At 39.2% G+C, this 24,313-nt stretch overlaps 1 protein-coding gene and 1 long non-coding RNA gene across 4 annotated transcripts in view; both read right to left on the bottom strand.

Moving 5' to 3' along the window:
• The window catches only part of cadm2a (cell adhesion molecule 2a), a 221,754-nt gene that overhangs the window by 182,010 nt on the left and 15,431 nt on the right, over positions 1 to 24,313 (bottom strand). The window lies entirely within an intron of this gene.
• The window catches only part of LOC146509897 (uncharacterized), a 39,252-nt gene continuing 14,939 nt past the window's right edge, over positions 1 to 24,313 (bottom strand). The window contains exon 2 of the long non-coding RNA XR_014876509.1: positions 1 to 24,313. This exon is cut by the window's right edge and continues 8,562 nt beyond it. This is a non-coding gene — a long non-coding RNA (uncharacterized LOC146509897).

A 24,313-nucleotide genomic window follows, 5' to 3' on the forward strand; every position in this document is an offset into this window, starting at 1 on the left:
AAGAAAAATGGCAACGGAAGGGAGGGGGTGGGCGATAAAAAAAAATGGCAGAGAGTAGAAAAATCGATGAAAAGATGAAATATATCAGAAGTTCTGGAGCAAGGTCAAGAGGATATGATCTCTCACGACACACAGTTGTGGCTCGCTGAGCCAGAGGAGCCAAAAAGATGGAGAGAAAAGAAGGAGGCAAAGAGGGGGAAGATGGGGGGGAAAGGATTCACTAAGAAAGAGAAACAAGAGTTGGGGCCAAGACAGACAAACAACTTTTCCTGAGTGAAGCCAGTGTCCATTTATCAAAAAAACTGCATCCCACTCAAAGCCCGTGTTTGTCCATAAGGGCAAACTTACTGTTACTACAAGCAGTGGACATGCAGTTTGCTGATGTTGGCACAACAGTTCAAAATGTGGAAATTAATCTTCCTTCAGTCAACTTTCTTCCCACACACCCTAATTCAGAAGCTAAGTAGCTAAAGGGCCAGATCAGCAGGTTGTCTCCACCCCAGGTCCAAGTATCGGTTCCATATGCGCAGACCATTAGAGCCCCGCTCTCACCTCCTACAGAGAGTAGGGCCAGATAACATCTGTCTAAAGCTACCTCCCTGCAAACACTCAACCAATTAAAGAGCCATTAACACTCAGGCTCTGGGGGTGGCCCGTTGGTCGGTATGCCTGTTTGCGTTTGTGCTGATTCGCAACATTAATGCAATCTCTATATGGTACATGAACCCCAATGTATTATTTACACATTTAACCACATAGGCACTGCATGCACATACACCTAAATGCACACTTACTCCCGTGTAACCTTTGTTTCCCCTCTCCACTAGCACACTTGGCCCCACCCCCACATCTAACATTCATTAGTCACTCCAGTCGCCATCATACAATTTTAATTCGTAATAGGGACAGAAGTAGGTCATTTGGCAAACATGTCACATCTGCTCCAATCAACTGCACCTCTTTTTAGCATCACTGTTTCATCCGTGATTAACACAATAACATAGGTTTGAGGCAGTAAATGTTTGGAACTGCATGTGAAAAAAAAAAAGAGAGAGCTGTTGCTAGTGATGATGTGCCATCAACAACTCGCGGGTTCAACTCTGTCAAGGATGCTATTATTATGGGCTGTCTTTCACTCAAGGCCCATTTCAACACATGAAATATATGCATAGTTGCAGTTCAGTGCCAGTTATCCCAGGAGATACAGTTCTACACTGCAATCAATGAGAGCATCAACACAAACAAAAAGCCCTTATTTATCAAACACAATATAAGGGATCCTATAATGTAGACCCCTGCCTATTAAGTAGACGATGTGCCCAAGTATTGCATGAGCTGTCAACATTAATGTATATCAAGTTTTAGAACGAAAGCCTGGCTTACTGCAACACAGCACTTCATAGAAATGGCATTCCCGGCATGTCTAGGGGGAGCATTAAGGACTGGCAAGTGAAACAAAGAGGCCAGATGAGGTTCAGACTCTCTCGGAGTGACCCATGTGTCAGCTGGCCTCCTGCGGTGTTCTCTGTCCCTCATCACTGACACAGGGGAGGCAAAGTGTCTGGTGTCCCCTGAGTGGCCTGCAAGCCACTCTGTCTGTCCACCAACTGGCAGGGTGATTACCAATTCCCAGCACAACGCTGGATCCACACGCATATAATAAGATTGCCTCTAACATTAAGGTACCCACCCTTTCACAGTTTTATACTGAGTCACTGCTGTTAATTGGAACTAGACTGTATGTTGTACACAGCTTGTGATGTGGTATATGTGCACAAGGGGGGAAAAAACAGTTTTAAACGCTAAAAACTTTGACCAACACAGCATGTTCAAGATGTTACCCCAAGCAAGCAACCGCATAAATGTTATAATTCAGCATAACAGAGTGGATTGTGTGTATTACAAAGTGCAAAATATTTTTGTTAAAAATGCTCAGTGGTGTATGTCTGTGTGTTTTCCTCCATAAAGTTCCCTGTGGAGAGGTAAAGCCTGCAGCTAGTGAGCTTTGAACACATCCTCCACTGGAGACAACATGCTGGCTTTCAAATCCCCATGTCCAACAAGAGTCACTCAGCCTGCTTTAACATCACTCGTAGCCATTCATTTGTAACCATTGCACCACACACTAGGATGACTTCAGCGTGGCCATATGCGCAGGCTTTTAAACGCTCACCGGAATAGTCAATGTCCGTCACTACTCAGCCAAAATGATCAAGTCGCGATAATCATCAACATAACAGTTACCAACACTTTACGGACTTGAGGGAGCTGATGTACCACAGCCCGGAATCTTCTATAGAGTGTCTGAGAGGAACAAGGGGTTAGAATAATGATCACAAGCAAAGTCCAACTGTGTTGAATGTTTAGAAACAAACAATATAGGACATTATATGTATGATGGTATATACGGCACAGTTATTTTTGCCCCTTTCTTTGTGCTAAAAGTTTATAAAAAGGCATATTTGTTTGTAGAAGGAGACAATAGCTCTTTCCCTGCAATGTCTGAACATCACTTGTGCAAACTACAATAGGCCTCAGCTGAGGAGAGGAGAGGAGAGGAGAGGAGAGGAGAGGAGAGGAGAGGAGAGGCACACTCTCAACCTCTGTCTCCTCTGCTTATTGTTACAAGTAGAATATTTATACATGCCTCAGTTGGCAACAGAAAAACACTGAAAGTATTTTTTTTATTCAGACTGATGTGCACATGCTCCCAGCCTAGTTATGTAAAGAAAAAATGGTTGTCAAATAAGGCAAAATGTTATGGCCCTGGTTGCCACAGCATTTCACATATTCTGCTTAAAGGGTGAAGTTTACTATCTCTGATCTTCCCAGGCAATGGCCTCACACAATGCCGTGCATGTAGTGTATGGCTGCAACTAACACATTGTTATTACTATTAATACTTCAGCTTCTGTATTCCCATGAGCCAATTAAAAGTAATTTTTTGTCCAGCTAAGAGCCAAAAAGATTACACAAAGACATCTTTTTAAAGAATTACTGCTTGTGTTTTTTGGGATGAAAATGAATAATGATGGAATTGTGAAATAATGCATTGATAATGCTGACAATATTGAGATTTCTTTTAAAGCTTCTCTGCATTTCAGGGTTTGAAAATGTATATATGCAGGCCACTGCTTTTACAGGCCTGTGATAACATTATATGCAATCATTTTGAACTTTTTGCGCTTTTACAATACCCTGACAGAGTTATTCTTAGCACAAGTTTGTACCTTTTTTTTTTTTAATAACAGCACTTTTTCGATTTTGGAGCAACGGCTCAGACTGATTTTGATGGTTGGAGTGCATTCTTCCTCTTCAGATCCAAATATGGCTTAGTGATGGTTGCAGATGGCAGCACTTGCATTGCCCCAGCTCAGAGAGCTCTGGCTTTGAGCATGACTAGGGCTGGAATCAACAGCTCAAACTGAAATGGCTTGTGACCACCATGGTGCTCCAACGCACTAATGTCCACTTCATTGGATTCCAGGAAAAAGGCCTCCACCTCAACAGAGCCAACTATGGCGTAGGCGCTTTAATTTTCTCTGTCTCAAGTTTCCTCTTGCTTGATTACTTACACCACACTTCCTCTCCACCCATTAACCTTTTGATTTTTAAAAATTATTCATTATTATCATCCGGTGTGGAAGTCGGACTGTGTGGATGCCGTCTGCAGTCATTTCCTATTTACAGACTGCTTGCATATACAATTTGTAGAGTAGTCCATCACAAAGTGTTATGTGTTCATTTGAAAGAGAGTGGGCTGGGCCTCTGTCTGAATAAGCAGCGGTGCCTGTCTGCTTTAACATACAGTGAGAGACAACCTATTTCATACCCACATTCACCACAGAGAATATCTAGGAGTTGACTATCTGGAAGATGAGCCATCCAACTCCCTGTACACCTTTAGCATAAACCCATGTTTAGGATGTTGCTGAAAATGCTACCAACATGCAGACAACACATTTCTCCTCCAAACAAGAACAATCAAATCCCTTAGCTGCTCTCGCCTTTGTTCCCCTTTTAGTAGTGACAAGCCCAGACGGTGAAGGGAGGTGGATAGAAGGGGAGCTGCCTCCCTGTATCCTATTGTGCCGGTTGCCAAACTCCATAAAATCCCCCTCTAGTTGTGGAGAATATGTCGCCCACCCACTGACAGCCTCCTCAGCTTGATGCACTCTGCATTGCCAGTGGGAGATAGTGGAAAGAGATATGCAACCCAGCTGGGTTAATCCTGTTACACAGTTACGCAGAGACCAAAATCTCACCTAGAGAACACATACATGCATAAATCAAATAGCAACGCCTTAAAAAGTGGGCCGGGTTTCCACATTTCCTAGCACTGAGGTATTCTAGGCCTTAAAACTAAAACTGGCCCAGCACTCTGTTTTACACAGATTTTTTTTTCCTTGCATATCAGTTATAAGCAAAATATAAACAGATCATATTGTGCTTGAGCAGTGAATAACCAAATACACATTTATCACAGAGAACGGCAGATTCTGATGCAAATTCAACAAACCCTTTTGAATTATGTCAGCTTGATTAATAAAAATGCCAATTAAAATTCAGGAACAGTCTTCTCCAAACCTGTGATGTATTCAACCTCTTAAAATTGGCTGCAAGTTAGACATTAAAATTCTTCAAGCACATGTTTTTATATTGAGAAAGAATGGAGTCTATTTAGAAAAGCAAGTGAGTTGGAAACAAAAATTAATGGGGAGAAAGTGACCATACACATATAATGAATTTCAATTACCTTCCTTTGCTGCCTAAGCTGAGACACTCGCTACACAGAAACTGACTGGGTATGGAAATCAAGACAGAGAACAATTCCACTCCAAAAATTACATAAATAAAAAGTTTTAAAGTATATGCTGGTGAGAATCTGGTGGAAGATTATTTAAGGCTGAAAAGCTCATTATCCACTCAGACTCCCAGATTAGATAATTAATTTGCAATTTACAATCATGTGCAATAAGAAGCATTGTAAGCTGATTTAAAATGGCTTAAATCACTCTATTTACGTAATTTACTGGAAGAAGCTAGGTACAACATTTGCAGGGTGAATGGGTTCTCTAAAACCTTTTTTTTTTTTGACCGAATGGACAACTTACTTTTTAATCACCAAGGCCATCGTGCTATTCAACATCAGTACTGTAAGACTTGACGGTGTCAGCTTTCTTTACAGTGTGAAGTGTACAGCAGTCACAGACCTACAGCCTTTTCAACCTATAAAAAAATTCATGGTGGCACATTTGCCCTGTTGTACAGTCGTTTTTATTCTTTGTTCAGCATTTTTTAAGCCATATGCAAAACAGATATCCCTGTTTGGTTTACATGTTTATATTTACCACATGTGATAGCATAGCTGGTGTGTGATTGTGTGTTATCGTAGCTAAATGCGAAGACACTTACTGTAGTGAGAACTACCTCAAAGGCCATTGCAATATGGTCCCTAGGCTGCATCTGTGATTCACTGATGCTATGTGTGACCCAACACAAAGAACCTCTCGTTTCTGTTTACAGCAGAAACTGTACCCTGTTTAGTCATAACAGCACTGACAGTTTAGCATGTGATCAGATGGTTTACAGTGCTTGGAGTAAAAACAAGCAAAGTCTTATCTAGAAAAAGGGAAGTGCACTTCAAATATGGTTCCATTAGTCACATAGCAACAGTACCCATCATCGGCAGTCCTTCCCTAAAGCATTTGTTAAAAAGGACCACTGTATTAAAAATAGAACAAAACCTTCCTGAGTATGATTAGAATACTTGCAATCATTGCTCTAACTTGACATTTCTATACCACTTTACAATAGGTTCAGTCTAAACGCCTCGGGGATTCACTGGAAGCCCGTAGCAATCCAACATGTGTCCAAAAGCTCAATCGTTACATCAGTAAGTTCTGCTGAACGCGTCAGTGGCCATAGGTGAAAACAACTTCAAGGCAGAGCTTTCTTGATATTCCAACTTCCAACTGTTTTAACCAGCAGCAATAGCGTACAGTGTCTGCTCCCTGTCAGTCTGTCAACTCGCTTAGAGTCCCAATTCATGTTAACATGCAAGTCCCTATCCACTGGGCATTAACATGCAGGCCCAGCAGCCGCTAGGTGGGCCTGAGCAGAGCCCAAGGCAGGTGGCAGATAGTCAGTGTGCATGCTTCTAAATCATTCATGTAGCTAGGTTGAGGGATTGTGGTTTTTGTGAGTTTATGTGTAAGTAAGAAGAGAAATAAGACACATATCAATGTCCCAAAATGAGAGTCAGAGGAAGTGCTGCATGAAATAAAGTTTGTGGCCTTTGTAGGATTGTACAAGTGGATATTATTCATTTGTGTGGGTTTTTTTTTTTTAAATTTCTTTGTTTTTTACTATTCTAAGGAAACGTGGGAAAAGAAAAGTGGGAGCTGATGGATTCAGAAAGATGATACGCAAGAGGAAAGGTGAAACTGACATTCTTGAGAAGGGATAGGCCATGTGGGCTTAGTATGCATGAGTGGTACCACACAATGACCTCGAGCAAGGAGCTGACATGCCATAGACACTAGACTGAAACTAACACTAACACCACAAATTATTACCTTTTCATTATGGAAATTAGCCCTTCCTTCTCATTCCTCCCACTCTGTCTCTGTCTCGCTTCTCTCACCTGGTCTTTTTCAATTCCTCCCATCTCCCCGCTTGCTCTGGTATATTGGAGAAAGAATGGTGTTGACTCTGAAAAGCAATTACCTGTCATTTACCTGTCTCTTCCTCTCCCTCTGATAATGAATTTCAAGTGAAAGGTGAAATAATTATCTTTTCTCGCACAAAATCAAAGCTGTGGGCGGGGACAGCCCCGTCAAAATATGTGGCATGCTATATGGGATTAAACGATTCTCTGTAACGCATACACCCATGTACTGTACAGTGCACACACAGACACACACTCAGGATTATGACAGTTACATTTGGGTTACACGATGGATTGCATGATCTTAAAAATTAGCCCCTAGTCATGACATTCATCTGAAATGCTGCCTAAAGCTGATTGTGCATTACTAAGAAACCAAGAAGTATAGAATGCAATGTTGATAAATGCAATTAAAAGAGATGCAAAAAAGAGCTTTACCACACTTTCTTCAGCAGGCTGGGGTTGCGTGGTTCGGTCTTTTACTTAAAATACCAATTTGTCCTCCTCAATATATAGTAGAAAATGTGTGATATTTGGAAATGTGTAAAAGATGAAAATATTTTCATCCATTACGTACCCTGTCAGTGGACCCATCTTGCAATGCCGTATTTATTTTCTATTTATATTTGTGAAGAAAAACTTTGTTTCATGCCAAGCAAGGTGCCAGAGAAGTGAGAAGACAGATGAGAGGCAAAAATAAATAAACCGTTACGAAAAAAAACCCCGGCAAACATGACATTTTTTTCCCATATTTTAGGCCCAATTTTGGGCCATAAACATCACAGAAACTGCGCGACACAATATCTGTGAGGGGCTGTTAATGACACTTAGAAATAACGATTGTGTCTTCCCCACAGCTTATGGCAGTCTTTTGTTTAAGAATTTTAAATATCTACTGCTTCACGCAGAAGCATCTTGAAATATTTTTTGCATGCGGGATAATTTTGTTCTTCGCTATTATTCCCGACAGGACTGGTCACAACTTAAGAGCGAATCACAATCTGTACTTTTCCAACAAGTCAGATGTCGCACTCCAAATCACAGCTTGACATTTAAATCAGATGTTGTACAGATGGTGAATAGAGCCCTCAGCTTCATCACAAGTTTAGTCAAATCTGTTTATTATATTATAATATATATGTGGTGGGGCGTGGACTGCGGTGCATTCGTAATCACGCCCGGCGTGTTAAAACATGGGGAACTGGGGTTGTTGTGGTGTGATGTATAATAAAGATGGCTCTAAACACCAATCAGTGGACCCGCCGTGTCTCAATCACATCACAATACAGTATATAATTTTGTTACTTTTTTTGTTAGGTGTACTGTACAGTGGTTTTTATGTACTCATTATACTTTGTTTTTTCACATATTACTCACCAAACACATATAATTCTTGCTCTCAGCTGCTGGTGTCTTTCTGAACTCAACCCATGTCAGTGTGTCAGCCCATGCAGGTCAGATATAATCAGCGTGGATCTCACACGCCCACAGGTGCACACCTTTGACCAAGGTCACGTGTAACATATTTGGCATGCTGGGGTGTATTTGCTGATGTTGCATTGCACTCTTTTCACCCCTGTCCCTTTGTTCTAACAGAGCAGTTTGTGTGTGTGCATATTTAACATCTTGAAAGTTGCATTTTTTCAGTTTTTGTCTTTTTTACTGGTTAGCAGGGAAAAAAATGACTTTCGAGATATGTGAAATTACCACCAGCAGTACTATTATAATGTCACGTACAACCCCAATTTCAAAAAGTGTCAAAGAGGGCACTGTAAAATGTAAATAATAATTTAATGCAATGATTGCAAATCACATAAATGTAAATTTTATTTACAAATGAAACTTACAAAACTGAGTTTTGCCATTTCATCAAAAATATTAGATTATTTGAAGGTTGAAAGTTTCGACAGAAGCAACAAATAGCTGGAAAAGTAAATGGTAATAATTAGGTTGAACCACGACAGGTCAGTAATAGGATCGTGTATAGAAGGACTGCAAAAAGACTGACTACAAATTGTGGAAACATTTCAGAATAATGTTTCTTAATTTAAAATTCTGAAGAAATTCCAAAAATTCTGAATTCTAAATTTTATTATCTGCAGTACAAAATATCATTATAGAAGTCGCAGAATCTGAAGAAATCTATGTGCAGAGAGGACACGGCTGAAAATCTGGATGCCTGTGATTTTGGGGCCTTTTTAAAATTATTCTACAATGTCGAGTGATGATGACAGCAAAATGTTTCAAAACAGTTGGGATGGGGGCGACAAAAGGTTGGAAAAATAAGTGGCATAAAAGAAAAACAGCTGAAGGAACATTTTGCAACTAATCAGTTTAATTAGTAATCTCTGTGTTAATTGGTTAATCTCTGTGCGCAAGTGACAAGGACGGAAATCAATATTGGATGCCCCTGATCTTTGGGCCCTCAGACAGCACTGCATTAAAAACAGGCATGATTATTTTACAGAAATCATTGCATGGGCTCAGGAACAGTTCCAGAAATCATTGTCTGTGTACACAGCTCACTGTGCCATCCACAAAGGCCGGTTAGTGCTCTATCATACAGAGAACAAGACATACATGAACATGATGCAGAAATGCACTGAGCCAAAGCCAATTCAGTCCATTTAATGGACTGAGGCAAAGTAGAAAAACTATTGTGGGTTCACGCCAATCAAAATTTGACTCTCATACAGATGACGTCTTTTTTAGCAAAGGCGCTGCATATTTCAGCAAGAAAACAACAAACCACACATTGGAGCTATTACAACAGCAATCCTGCTGCAGACCTTTCACAAATTAAACATTTTTAGTGCATCTTGAAACAACACAAAACACAAAATGCAGCAAAGAAGATCCAAGCCTGCTGAGCAGCTAGAATTCTATTTGGCAGATTAGAATCCTAATTGGTAGATATTGTCATTAAAATCGCAGTTTGAATGTTTTTGCTATTTATGCAAATATTTATGCTTTCCATGTTTTACAGTAATTCAAAGATGGGTTTATGAGATTTGTAAATCATTGCATTCTGTTTTTATTATTTACATTTCATACAGCATCTTCACTGTTTGGGAATTTGGTTTGTAGCAGACCACGTAAACAGTAAGGGTATTTAGGTATGTAGGGTGATAAGACTCCTCAGTGCCCACACAGTGGTTACACCTCTGTTTTCAATTAAGTATTTTAACAATTAACTTTTTAACAATGTTATCCACACAGACCTGTGGATAACACATAATTGTTACTAGTATATACACTTTACAACTTTGTCTGTATATTAGAAACAATTTCCTAATATAAATAAAAAGCAAATCAAATTAGGTACTGTTAAAACTAAGCCACTACTAAATACATGATCAAAAGTATTAAGTCACCTACACATTACACATACATAGAAACCCATGCCATGAAGCTCCCGGCACACAGTTTTTGTTCTGATGTTAATGCCAGAGGAGGTTTGGACGTCTGCAGTCAGCAGATTGTTGACAACTTTTACACACTCTGCACTCGCTGACCCTCTCTATAACGTTACATGGCGTGCTACTTCATGACACTTGCACTTTGCTTCAGTACCACTTACGTAAGAAAAAGAAAATGACTTGCTATGGCAGTGGCGACGGCTTTTTACAGCACCATGCTTAAATTCAGTAATCATTTTTTAATTACAATTTTTTTTTTAAACAAATGTTTGTAAAGGCACAACTGGGTGCTTGATATCACACGCCTGTGTCACAGGACTGAAAGGACCTAAATTCAAAGATTAAGAGGATTCGCCCAGTACTTTTGTCCATATAGTATATTTAACATTGAGTCATTAATAGAGAGAGTGAAGAGGAAATACAAGACACAATATAATTTTAAAAATGACTATCAAAGGGGATGCTACAGTAGCTACGTCCATCTTTTACAGAGAATATGCTCTAAAATCAGGTTTCACAATTTGGAACGTGAACTATGTCGTTTTTTTACTTAATCTTGCAGAAACACAAAGAGCACCGGATAAATACAGTTGCCTCAGTACTTTGCTTGGAGTAGAACATTTTTTTTATAACTGTATAATGGATCTGTGTTTGTTAAAAGGGTTAATTCATAATGGACTCGGCCTAGATGGAAGCAGTAGCAGCTATCAAACCATTAGTAAAGAACTAGCTTTTTTCTCTTGTAGCATAACATTTTGTTTCCTTAAATGGGCTTGCCAATTAAAATGGCAGGGACCCCTTAACGTTTACTTTCACTCTTTCCGGCTATAAAATGAGCATTTTTATTAAAGGGTAGCAGACATAGAGTGTTTCTTAGTGTAGTAACTGCATAAAACTAAGAACATAATAATTTACCTCCAGTTCCTCAGATATGTTATGCCAGAAGTATAACAAATATAGTATGTAAACATTAGATGACAGATACAGTTGTTCAAAAAGCTTTACTTTATTGATCTGCTGTAGGTTGAAAGCACAGTTCTCCCTGGAAGAGTAAAAGAAAATTAGATCTAATCCCTTCTTCTACTTCTCGTCTGTGCACGCCCTTTTTTGTCAGTAAGTTTGTAACTGCTTTTGCTTTCTAACTGAGTGCACTGTATGTGTGTGTCTAGTAGGAGATTTCTTCTAAGCTTTCACAGCAGGCAGTTTCAGAATGCAAACATAAGATATGAGTAAGAGAACAAAAATGGGGAGGCCGCAGTTGATAAGAAGCAGAAGAGCGATCGGAAAACAGTGAAAAGGGTTTGGGGAGTGGGTGAGTGTCGGGAAAAGCTGCTGGTTGCAGACTCCTCCCTGGCACCTTCAGGGGAACATGTTCAAGCAGATTCATCTTTAAAATAAAATGTGTTGCGTACGGGAAAACACTTCCTTTGCCGTAGTGATGAATGAATGAGTGAGGAAAGTGGCAGCAAGGAATAGGATGAGAAACGAGGAGAGAAAACAGTGAAGAATGATTACACGAAGATTGTAAACTAATTTTTTCCAGCATGTTAAACACATTTGCAAAATTTATACAGCCAAGTCTAACCTTATCTCTTGTGACGCGCACTGCTTTGTATATATGATGATGTTTAAATAGTCTGACAGCCATGCATTATGCTATCCCGTGTGCTTGCATAGGTGAATTATTTGTCAAAGTGAAAGTGTATATGGTCTACTTATAGAGCATGATGCCTCTGTCGATATCCAATCACTGTGAAAAACTACACTCTGCGAGCTAAAAGCGAGCCTGAGGGAGCATCAGACATTTATCTGTGCCTAACAAGTATCCTCAGAGTTGGCTGGGACACACACACACACACACACACACACACACACACAAATGCAAGAATATACACAAGGTAATACGTACAGTGTTTGTTGGTGTGAAATTGAGAGCTGAGATGTATAGTTTAAAAGTAGCTGGTCACTGATAATATGTTGCAATGAATGTCATTTATACCAAATATAATCTTGCAGTATACTTGAAGGTACCCTAATATACTCTGAGGTTAAAAACATATATATTTTTTAAGCTTATACATTTTAATCGGCACATTTCCTTTTTTTTCTATTAGTACCAACAATCATTAATAAATGTGCACGTAATTATAAAAAGCTGGGAATTATGCAGATTGTTGTGCCAACATTTGCACTAGAGACCGTAGGCTGCAATGTTGCAACGCAGACAGAAAAAAAAAACCTGCCAGAGCAACAGAGAGAATGCAATCCGCGGTGCACGCTGGAATCTCAACACCTGATCCACAAGTAAGCTAGTTAGAGGCAGGCTCTTTGATCTCTGGAGAATGGCTTTGTTTGGGGGAAGCTGATTGAAGACAAATCCATGTTATAAACAACACACAGACACACACACACAAATGAACAAAACAAACAAACACAAAAGTGAAGCACAAACTTGTGCTTCACTTTTGTGCACATGTTGTTTGTGCACATCATGTCAAATATGACAGAGTTAGCGCGTATCAACCTTGTTAACACATAGAGCACTCTCAGGGCTGAGACACATTTGTCCTGAATGGCTGATATGTTTGCAGGAAAAGGCCACCTCACAGCCCTTCTGTGTTTTGTTAAAGATTTCCACTCTTTCTTTTCAATTCCAAATTCTTTCAGCCCTCTCTCTCTCTTTCTCTCTCTCTCTCGCCCTACTTTCCCACCGGCAAAAGTTGATATTATGCAAATGCCCACTAATGCTAATGTTTGAAGGCTGGCACAGGCCTTATTTGCATATGGCAGCACACTCAGCCAGTGAAACAGCATGACATTTTGACCCTGGTCAGGTTGCTAAGGGAACTGCCCCCCCTCCCACTACCCAGTCCACTCAAACACACACACACACCAAAAAAAAGGAGAAAAAACTCAAGCTCTACCCTGACAACAACAACATTGGTCAGTTCTCATGTGCTGCATAATTCCCAATTAAGGGTTCACAACTTTATCTAGTGTACCATGTGAAGTTTGCCCCTTGACTGCAGGCGCATCCCAATGTGATCCAACATGCACAAAATGACTGGTAATGTCACCATCCCAGTCACTGTGCTCTGTTTTTGAAATGAAAATAGTTAGATTACTGACAACAACAGGCTCAATTTTCTTTTGGTAATTTGACAATGAACAATATTTTTTTTTTTAAATACATACGCTTCTCTTCCCGCTTTGTCGCTTAAAGGACTACTATTATTACTAGTTTTCAAAGTGAAACAAAGGCAAAAAAAAAACCCAAAAAATAAACATAGCATTGTTGGTGCACAGCAAACAATGACACATGCAGCCATGTACAGGTAGGCAACACTACTTACACATACTATGTGCCATGCTTTCAGGGAAACACACACACACACACACACACACACACACACACACACACACACACACACACACACACACACATACACACAGGGAGAGTTTTCCTGAACAGAACAATGGCTGACAAGGATGGATGTTCTGGATTCTAGCTGCTTAAGGATTATGTGAATGGGTCTTCTCAGCACAAGATAAGCCAATAAGACCTTTTCTTGGACAGCATATTTGGGCTGCTGGGATGCGACTTTTAGGAATCCTCTTTCAGTCACACCATCTATGCATCTACCAAAGCCGAGGCTTGCACATATTTGCTGTGAAAATAACGATTCAGAGTAAAGATGTGGCGAGACTAAATGAAAGTGGGGAAATTGAGTAAGAGAGACAGAGACAGAGAGAAAGAGAGAGAGAGAGGATGAGAGGAGCCAAACGGCTGTATGTGATTTACAGTCAGGCTGGCTGCACATGTCTAACCACTGATATTCAGTAGCCACAGCTCCTGTTACTATTACTTCTGTTTATCTTGTCATATTGGTCAGCTCAAATGAAAATGAGACACTTTTCATTACAGCCTGACACCTCCACACATTACATTCATTTTCCCCTGTATTATCTGAACCTATGTCAACCATTCATGCAGTCGCTTTTTTACATCCACAATCTCACATGCATTCGATTTCGCTTACACCCCCCTGGCAAAACTTCTCTCTCCCTCATCCTTATCTATTAGCAAAAGTTCCACTTAATAATTATGTCTACATCAATACCAGTTTTAACCAGATTCAAACAAGTGAGGTCTTTTAATGCTGAAACTGATCAAATAATAAATGTGGATTTTTTTTTTTTGATCAGCTTTTAATAAAAAAACAATTATGTTAGGGTAATCTGTAATTGATGATGTTTTGGCATTGAATTCTCCAGAAATTTAGAAGATGATACCACCAACTAATTCTGATCAGAGCCACCCAACCACCATAGGCTGGAGATTTTAGAGAATTAAAGATGTTAAAGATGCTCTGAGTCCAGTGTTGTCGCTGGTCTGACCAATTCTTAAAGCAATAAATATCACAGATTAAAAGTCTGATCGGAACATCTTTACAGCAGATAAGCTTTAATTCCTGCAGCACCAACCTGTAATAGAAGAACAAGTGACATAATGACACAATGTTCCTGTGAGAGAACTGATGATGAAAGTGCCACAAAGAGAGGACTAATTATCCAGATAGAAGGGAAAATTAAACAGCCCGACACATTTACAACACAAAACAGTGAAATATCACAATCAACTTAGCAGATCTTGCTTCCTGTTTTTGGAACAGGAAGCAAAAGCTTTGTCTCTTTTCAGCTCTGTGTCACAAACAGGGAAATACTTAGCCAGCTGCATTTATATTCCTTGCACATGTACCTTTTGTTTAAGAGCAGGTGACTTGTGTTTACTGCTACACAACCTTTTTACAGTCTCATCTTGCAACATCTGTTCACATCGTTTTGGGTTGGCTAAACTGATGCCCTGTCTTTATATCATATATTCTATTCTATCAAATGTATAAAAGTATGCACATCATATTTTAAACTCTACAAGCTAATAGGTGATGAAAATTAAGCATGGAAGATTTAAGAGGTTCAGTGCCCAAGTGGGCCTTACTTGCCTTTCACTGCTGTAGATGCCTGGAAGTTGTCTGTAAGTCACCCCATGTAAATGAATTTCACAGATTCATTAGACCTGCTGAACAATGTTAATCACCTCATCGGGTGAAAAAGGAAAAAAATCTTTTCATATTCTAGCAACGGGACCACATCTTCACTTCATACTTGGATGCTTGAGAAAGCAGAAAAGTAGCACAGTTAGATTTAAGACATTAAAAATGCTTGGAAACACTTTTAAAAGCCCCTGGATCTAGATTGCAAGATGTTGATGGCAGCTTTAATTTAGTTATCTGATTAGGCTCTGGGGAAAGCTCTAATAAGTTGAAATTGCAGCGGGTATGGCTAGAGGCACTGAGTATGACTTTGTGTCGCCACACACCAAAGTGTTTCTCTGCTGTAAAGGCCTTCTATTTATTTGTCATATATCTAATTCAAGACTGCAGAATATGCACTTTTCTGCCATTCTTTCCCTCCTATTTCTTGTTTATGAGGTTTCTTTCATTAGAGTGGCTTTTTAATTACTGTTCCCTCGCTCTTTATGGCCTTGTTTTTTTCTTCTGTTTTTTATCAAAGTACTTCTTTGATAGTTTTATAAGTTGCACCACTGGCTGTGTGGTAAGCAGATTAATAGGAGAGTAATGTCATTAAAATGGTAATGTGTAGACTTGGGCGAGATGCTGAAAACAATAATACTCCATTTGATTAATGACACTCCAAAGCATGAGCATGCACAATAAATGTAAACGCACACAAACAAACACACACACACACACACGCACGCACGCACACACACACACACACACACACACACACACACACACACTCCAGTGATTTGATTTTTCCTCAAACAAACTTTTTTCCATTTAAAATTTTTCATGTTTGATGCTTATGTTTCATTTTTCATTTCAGATTTCATTTACATGGCATATCCCTTTTAGGCAAAGCACTTTTCATCTTGCTTTTTATTCCCACACACTCTCATGGATGTCACTAAACTAGCATGAATGGCACTTGGCTAACCATGCAATTTGTGTTTCAACTATGTGATTAATGGACAACATTCCCTAATGTGTGAGACTATATTTATTTTTGAATATTTTCAAATTCTAGGTTTACTTTAGCAAGTAAATAAACACATTTGAATCTCACTTTTATTTAATTTTACTACTATAAAGGGGGGAGGGGGGGAGCCAACCTGTCTCAGTTACCACTGGTTTGTGGAAAACTTCTCTTCTCCAACTCATAAAACCCAGAGTGACATATGTGAAAAAGAGAAAAAAGTCAAATAAAAATAAGACAAACTACAAAGAAGACAACTTAAAAATCCATCATTGCTGTTGTTTCACCAGATCGTTTTTTATAGACACGTAAAAGCACACAACAGGGGCTATTGCTCTAAAATAGTATGAAATTTATATTTGAGTTTTAGCAAATGTGTGGGAAAAAATATCTCTGACCGTGTTTCTCCAATCTGTTACTGAAAATGCATTTTATTTTTATTTTTGCCGGTGATGTGTACCTGTCTTGTGCTCTGCCTTAACAGTAACAGCCGTTTTGGATTTGAAGTATCTGAAGTAAGATTTGTAGTTCTGAGAAGTCAGGGCACTAGCAGTGCACTGCAGTGGTGAGTCCTATGGGACGGGGAGCATGAATGTTAACGTTTTTATTGTATAATCTTGCTTTTGGTTCAGTGTTTTTCTTTCTGGTCAGGGATTGAATGGAGACACAGTAGAGTACCGATAAAAGAATGACTGCATCTAAATTTGTGTCCAGCGTGTTCTGATCTTTATATAAACACACCGTTTCTGGTGTCGTTTCTTTGGTACATGAATAAAATGAGTGAAAGGTAAATTGAGAAATACTCAGGAGATATTTGTTATGTACCAGATAATTAGCACTTAAATTACAATGTATTTAAAGCTCCTAGGGGAAAGAAATATATGCTTTGTTTCCTAAACATTAATGGTTAGGTGATTATATTTAAACCACGCGTAGAAACAGTGGAGTCGAGTTTTTAAATTATAATGTGAGGGTTTTAAAATACTTGTTCATCATATCCTGTGTGTGTGTGTGCAGAAGCACACACACACACAGGATATAAAACAGCACAATAGTGGTGGAGATGTCATTATAAAATGCTGTTGTGGATGCTTTTCTAATGAAATCTGGAGCTGTCTGTGCAATGTCTATGCAATCCACGGTTTCCAACCAACCAAGGACACAGAGTGAGTGAAATCAAAACAAAGACAGAAAGGGAGTATAGAATAGGTAGTTCAGAGAGACTGATTATTTTTAAAAGAAATGAAAAGGATTGATTTATAGCATCTTTTGGTTTTCAAAACTAGGGATGTGCAGACATGGTATAAGCCAGTATTTGCCATACTTGCAACTAAGATGGCAGACATCAGTCTGTTGTGTCCCATCACTCCTTATTTCTGGGATTGAGTGCAAAGACTTTGTATGATTGATTTTCTACTCATGATACGACTAACTGTGTTTCCCTCTTACAACATGGGGAATAAAAGACAGAAATACGCAAGTAATGGCTATTTGCCAAACTGGTATTTTAAACATTGGCGTCACCCCCAAATTTCACAAACAGCATCCTATTCAAAGCCTCGCTTGGGCTTTAAAAACCTTGATAAATAGGCTATGTGAAAAATTACATGCATTTTCCAAAGAACTCTCATATATATTGACAACCATAGTAATGCTATTCTCTATGTTTTTTTTTTACTTGAGCAGTACCTGCACTTTCCTGGAAATCGGATTTAGTGTCTCTTCTGCAAACCAAACAGATGCTACTTTGGAAGAACTGCATTCAAAGCCATCACGAAGTTTAGCAGCAGGGATTGTTTTACTTGTGCTACACACCCTGGCCTCCACTTCATTTCTTACCTGGCTCCAACATATAGGGCATGTTACTTGCCGTCTGTAGCTATTGTTAAAAAAAGAAGAAGAAGAAAATTCCACGAAATGTCCATAAAAGCTGCCAATTTAATATACAATGCTGGTTCTTACAAACAGGGTTATCCAGTACCAGCAACCTGCGTATGTGCATCTGTGGGCATTTATTGGTGCAAATAGGAAACAGCTGGCAAATAATCAAATAATGACCAACAGTGACTGATAAAGGGAATTTAGGGTTTCTCCCAGTCTTCCAGCATCGAAACAATTCTGCACAGCTATGCCTGCTCAAAATGGCTCTCTGGGAATAAATCTAGCTCCTGGGCTACTGCACTAGATACAGGACAACACCATGTGAGCACAGCCCACACACACTCTAATATGTCTGCTTCGCTGTGTTTTTCTAACAAATACAAGCGAGTATGCATTGGATCATTTAATTCAATCCATTATTACAATACACAGGGTATACAAGCACAAGTCACAAAGTAAAAACAAAAAACTCATTCTCAAACAGACTGTACATTTTTTTATGGATTTTAAACAGAGACCTCAGGGTGCCTGGAAGAGGGGGTTGATGCTTTGCAGCCAGGACAGCATGAGTGGGAGGTAGTCTCTCATCACTTAACAGGCCTGGGCCCTTACAGACGTCAGCCTGTCAGAGGTCCAAAGCTGACCCTGCAGAACCACTTTGGCTCTGGCTAACAGTGCGCCAAGAGGCTGAGGAAAACGGCAAATCCAGAGCCTCAAAGAGGCTTCTGTCTCTGTCGCTACTGGTTAATATCTAACCATTCACCAGTAAATTTCACATAAGGAAGCACTTAAGAGGACATTCACACATGAGGCAGTCACAAAGAAGAGAAAAGATCCTTTCAAATCCATTAAGTATTTGCGGGTATTATTTATCTATACATCTTGTGTGACAGCGCGCTTTCACTGATTGGTGATATAGGCACATAAACAAACATAAACAAAGGCATAACACAAATCCTGTGCGCTGGCGTTCGGTTACTTTGCACTATACTGTGCCGTAGGCTTGGAGTCATGCTGCATTTGAGGCACAACAAAAATAGAATGTGACTAAAAGAAAGCCAAACAATATCAGCCTCCAAACCACAACTGTGCCCGTAGCAAGGGAGAATGACATGTCTGAGCACTTGCATACATGCACGCACACACGCACACACACACAAACACTGCTCTGTAAGAACAACGGAAAGGAGGGTGAAAAGAGTGCGATGCCACATCAGCAAATACACCCCAGCATGCCAAATATGTTACACGTGACCTTGGTCAAAGGTGTGCACCTGTGGGCGTGTGAGATCCACGCTGATTACATCTGACCTGCATGTGGCTGAGACACTGACATGGGTTGAGATCGGAAAGACACCAGCAGCTGAGAGCAAGAATTATATGTGTTCGGTGAGTAACATGTATATAAGTATAATTCACAAGTGTTTTTTAATTGTTGTGTTTTTTGAAATATCCCAGCAGCAATAGTAAGCTAAAAAAAAAAAGTGTATATATGAGAATTTCTTTTAAAGTGGGTTAACGAAATGTTAAAAAGGAAAGCTATTTCTAGCATCTGCATAATGGTGCAGGGTATAGTGCAGGGTACTGAATTAATGTATACCCTTATAAGCGTATACATTAATTCAGTTATAAATTCTGTTATGGTTATAAAAATATATGTATATGGCTGAATCAGATGTTGGCAGCACATGCCTCTGCTGATGACTATTCTCTGCTGCACTGGCAGAAGTAAATCTATTAAAAACCAAACACTGTACAGCTTTCAAAAGCTTTGGCCAAGGCACACTAGACTAAAACAGATGTGATATAAAGACAAATACAAAATGCCGAAAATCAGTCTCACAATCTGATCAGCACAGACCGGACTATTGTATCCACAGAATCTTCACAACACTGATTTCGAACTGGGCAAAATGATCGCTTGCGGTATGTTAAAAGTTGTCACGGTTTCATCTTTACTAACAAAGTCACGGTTTCCTTGGATTGATTCGTCAATTGTGAAAGAAGCTCGCGGCAACCACTTCACAACCTGCTACAAATGTATGATGCATAGCAATGTGGTAGTGGGTGGGAGCGGGTGGTTGGATAAGGAGCAAGGGGCTAAGGGACGATGTGGGTGTGAACTGCAAAAGCAAGTTTCTAATCAATCCAGGGATGTATGTTATCTTCCATTGTTTTCCCTGGAGGGGTTCTAGTAAGCTGTGTACTGTAGGAGCAAAAGACCACTTATGGCCACTCTATAATAACAGGGTTTATGTGAGGCTGAAAAGTAGATGAAGCCCAGGGCACGCACACATACACACACACACCCACAATCAGAGGGGCCCCTCGTTACTCATGCATGACCAGTCCATAATGCACTTCTGCGCTTTCACTCACCGTTGGCAGGACAACAGAATTACTGAGAAAAAGGATTTGGGAAGGCAGAATTTGCCAAGACTGTGGGAACAGCCAGATTCCTTCTTATACCACAAAAGATGGAGGACGAGCTGCTCAACTCTCTCATTCTCTGATACAAACTTTCAGAGCAGTGAAAGTATTATCCTTGTATCACCTTCTTTTCCTGAGCCCGATGCAGCAGTGAAAGTACTTTTCCGCTTGGATTGCATGCAAAACATTTGCACATAAAAAGGTTGGTTAAATGGAAATTACACAAGTAAAACATGGAAGTGTGTCTGGGAAACAAAAAATGATGCAAAATGATTGCACCTGCAAGTCATATAGTTTTAGCTATGTGTAAATATGTGTGTGTGTGTGTGTGTGTGTGTGTGTGTGTGTGTGTGTGTGTGTGTGTGTGTGTGTGTGTGTGTGTGCGTGTGTGTCTATGCGTGCCAAGTTTTCAGCTCTGGCTGAGCATTGATCGGTCTATCTCCCTACAAAGCAGATGTGAGCAGACAACTAATGGAAGAGCTAGCCTCAATTAGCCCACTGACTGATGGGAAATGTGATTTCATTTAGTTGCCACTACAGAGACTGTAAACAAGTCATGTTGCCCTGCCAGGAGACATGGCAAAAGGAAGCAGACGTACACAGTGAGACAGACAGGAAGAGGGGTTATGTTAGAAAGATGAAGAATCCCTCTTCGTTTCTTGATAGCTGTGACTACATCAGTGTATGTGTTACAAATCTGACGCAGTGTCACCACTTTAAATACAACTTTTCCATTCAATGGCCATTACATAAAACGTCCAGATAAACTGATCGAGAGCTTTAGACATTTAAAACTGAGATTTTAAAAAGGGCAATTTTCTCGCCTGATTATGATTTCTGATTTTTTTTTTCCCTGTGTGACATTTACTGTGGCCTTTACTAATTTGTTCCACGTTTGATTTTCTTTCTGACATATATACATACACAAAAATATTTTTTCTCCAATGCTAAACTTTTAAAAAAATGTGTTTTTCATAATAACAAAAATTTAAGTTATTAAACTTCAGAATTTCTAGGTGTCAGTTTAGCTTCTGGTATGAGCTGATGATTACATGGCACAATATGCCTTCCTGTCTGGTCTCCACTTACCTATGTAATAAATACAAATAATGATAATAATAATATTAATAATAATAATAATAATAATAATAATAATAATGAAAAATAATGAGTTGCCGTACACTCACCTGTGTTTACCCGACATATTTTACCTTACTAAATAAAAGCAGGCACAACAGATTTATATAAAAATCGTTATCAATTCACCAGTTAACAAGACATCAGCAATCTTCTCTTTTCTCATCTCCATAATTATTCTACTAACTGATTTGAAGCTTTGCTTATACCGAGGCTGCTGGCTTGTGGCTAGCTCCGAGTTATGGGTAGCTGTACCTTTAACCCCTTCTCCTTTTCCTTTGTTAGCTTGTTTAAGAAGTCCGTGTTCAGCTGGGTGAGGGTGATTTAAATGTCTGAAAAGGTTTATTGTTGCAGGAATGTTCATTGTGGTCGGCGGTTTACTTTGGTGAACTTTGTGTCTTCACTCACAGTGAGGAGCTGCAATGCTAATGACATGTTAGAATGCCATGTCATGTCTATGAGTGTGCATGTTGCACATGAATGGACAGGCTCCTAATTTGATATATGGGTCACTGACCTGTCGGTCACCAGTCCCGGCCACGATCACTGAAAATTGGCTAATTCCAGTCCCTGGCTCATTGGACACTAATTTAAAATGAAGAAATATATATATACGGATTAGTTAGCAGAATGCATGCTCAAAAGCCAATGAATGGGAACTAAACATGTAATGCATTTTTTAGTCACTACAAGGTAGCAGCACATTTGAGACAACAGTTGCTCAGATGCCATGTTTAATATTATTTTGCTCCTCTACAATTAGCAGCATTCAAATCCATGTTGGGTGCTCACATGGTGTTGTCCTGTATCTAGTGCAGTAGCCCAGGAGCTAGATTTATTCCCACAGAGCCATTTTGAGCAGGCATAGCTGTGCAGAATTGTTTCAATGCTGGAAGACTGGGAGAAACCCTAAATTCCCTTTATCTGTCACTGTTGGTCATTATTTGATTATTTGCCACCCATAACCATATCAAAACAGGCAATGACGTGCCCAACTTGCATCATTTTATTGACTAGATAAACAGCTTTCTGTCTTTAAGAAGAATGTGTCATTTCATTTAATGTGGTATAAGATAATCTGAAATGCATTCATGAATTTTCCACACTGTTGGGTGCCTTTTGGTGCTCCAACTATAAATTTTGAATTAGATTTCTCAACACCTTCATCCTTTTATCATATTTTAAGTCAAATTCATTAATGCCAATGATATATTTAAAATCTAGGTAGAAGCCAAAATCCAAAAGTTATTTTAGAAAGCTTTAAATACAATTGGTGTTTATAGGCTATATGCATATTGTGCAGTGCAAGACACAAAAATGCCTAGTTGTAAATTATCTAAGCCTTATGAAATTATTTGAATGCACATAACCTTTAAGCAGCTGAACTGGCCTTGTGCAGATTTAAAGCTCAAGTCTTGCTTTATCCAGGGATAGTCAGATAGAAAACACAAGTGTAAAGGACACAAAATGAAACCTGGAGAATATAGCTTTGTAGTGTAACAGTTACATCAGTACAGCCTGGGTACATTCTGACAGAAACAGAGCACTGCATGTATACCTCAGAACAAAGAAAATTATATGTCATGGTCTATAAAGAAAACCCTCTATCTATTTTCAGAGACAGTATCCTTGTGGCTTATATCATTATGTGGTCAATGTAGAACACTCATGATGTCATCCCCTTCTTTTCAGCCAGTGTTTTTGTTTCTTTGCTGTAGGCTGGCTGCAAAAGATCAAGCTACTTTAAGGACACAGAGTTCCACTTACGTATTTTGACCAGGACAGTGAACCAAAATAGAACAGAAATAACATAATGATATAGCAGACCTTTACAGCTGTGAAGTACCATTTTATCCCGCTAATGCCTATCTGATTGTTGAAGACTTGCTGTGAACTTGTGCAGAAAGTAAAAAAAGGTTAGTCACTCAATCAATTTATGTTAGAGACCTCCTGCAGCTGTTTAGGATATCACCGTTAGTCTGAAAAACAGTGCTCAAGGCAATCAGAGGCTACTCTGAGGAAACTAAAATATGAATAATATTTTGCTCTATTTACTGTATAAATCAACAAGTGTTATTTAATAGGTTTTTAGTACACATAAACTGTACTAACAGGGGACAAATATATACATCGAGGTCACTTTTTACTAGCTGATTATTATGTTTGGATTAGTTTGTGTCATGATCCTGGGTCATTTGATCCAGCGTTTTGAGTTTTAATATATTTTGATGTTTATGGTTTATGTTTAAGTTCATTAGCTAAGTTCATTTCTATTTTGCCTATGTTGCCCTGTTATAGTTTATTAGATTCCCCTTGTGTCTTCACCCCTGTATTTTGCCCTTGATGTGTTTCATGTCCGCATGTCTTATGTTGTCAAGCTCGTGTTGTCAGTGTCTGCGTCTCATTATGTTTCCTGTTTTATTTTGAAGGGGTCCGTCCCATGTTCATTGTGTTTAGTTTCATTTCCCTTGTGGCGTCATTATGTTCATTCTAATTAGAGATGGACCGATCCGATATTACGTATCGGTATCGGTCCGATACTGACCTAAATTACTGGATCGGATATCGGAGAGAAATAAAAAATGTAATGTCTATGAAGCGCCTTGAGGCGACATTTGTTGTGATTTGGCGCTATATAAATAAAATTGAATTGAATTGAATTGAATTAATCCGATCCATTAAATATCAAAAAAGCACCTTAAAAAACTTGCAACAC

Source organism: Neolamprologus multifasciatus, chromosome 10 (genome assembly GCF_963576455.1).
Source record: "Neolamprologus multifasciatus chromosome 10, fNeoMul1.2, whole genome shotgun sequence".
NCBI classification, from domain to species: Eukaryota; Metazoa; Chordata; class Actinopteri; order Cichliformes; family Cichlidae; genus Neolamprologus; species Neolamprologus multifasciatus.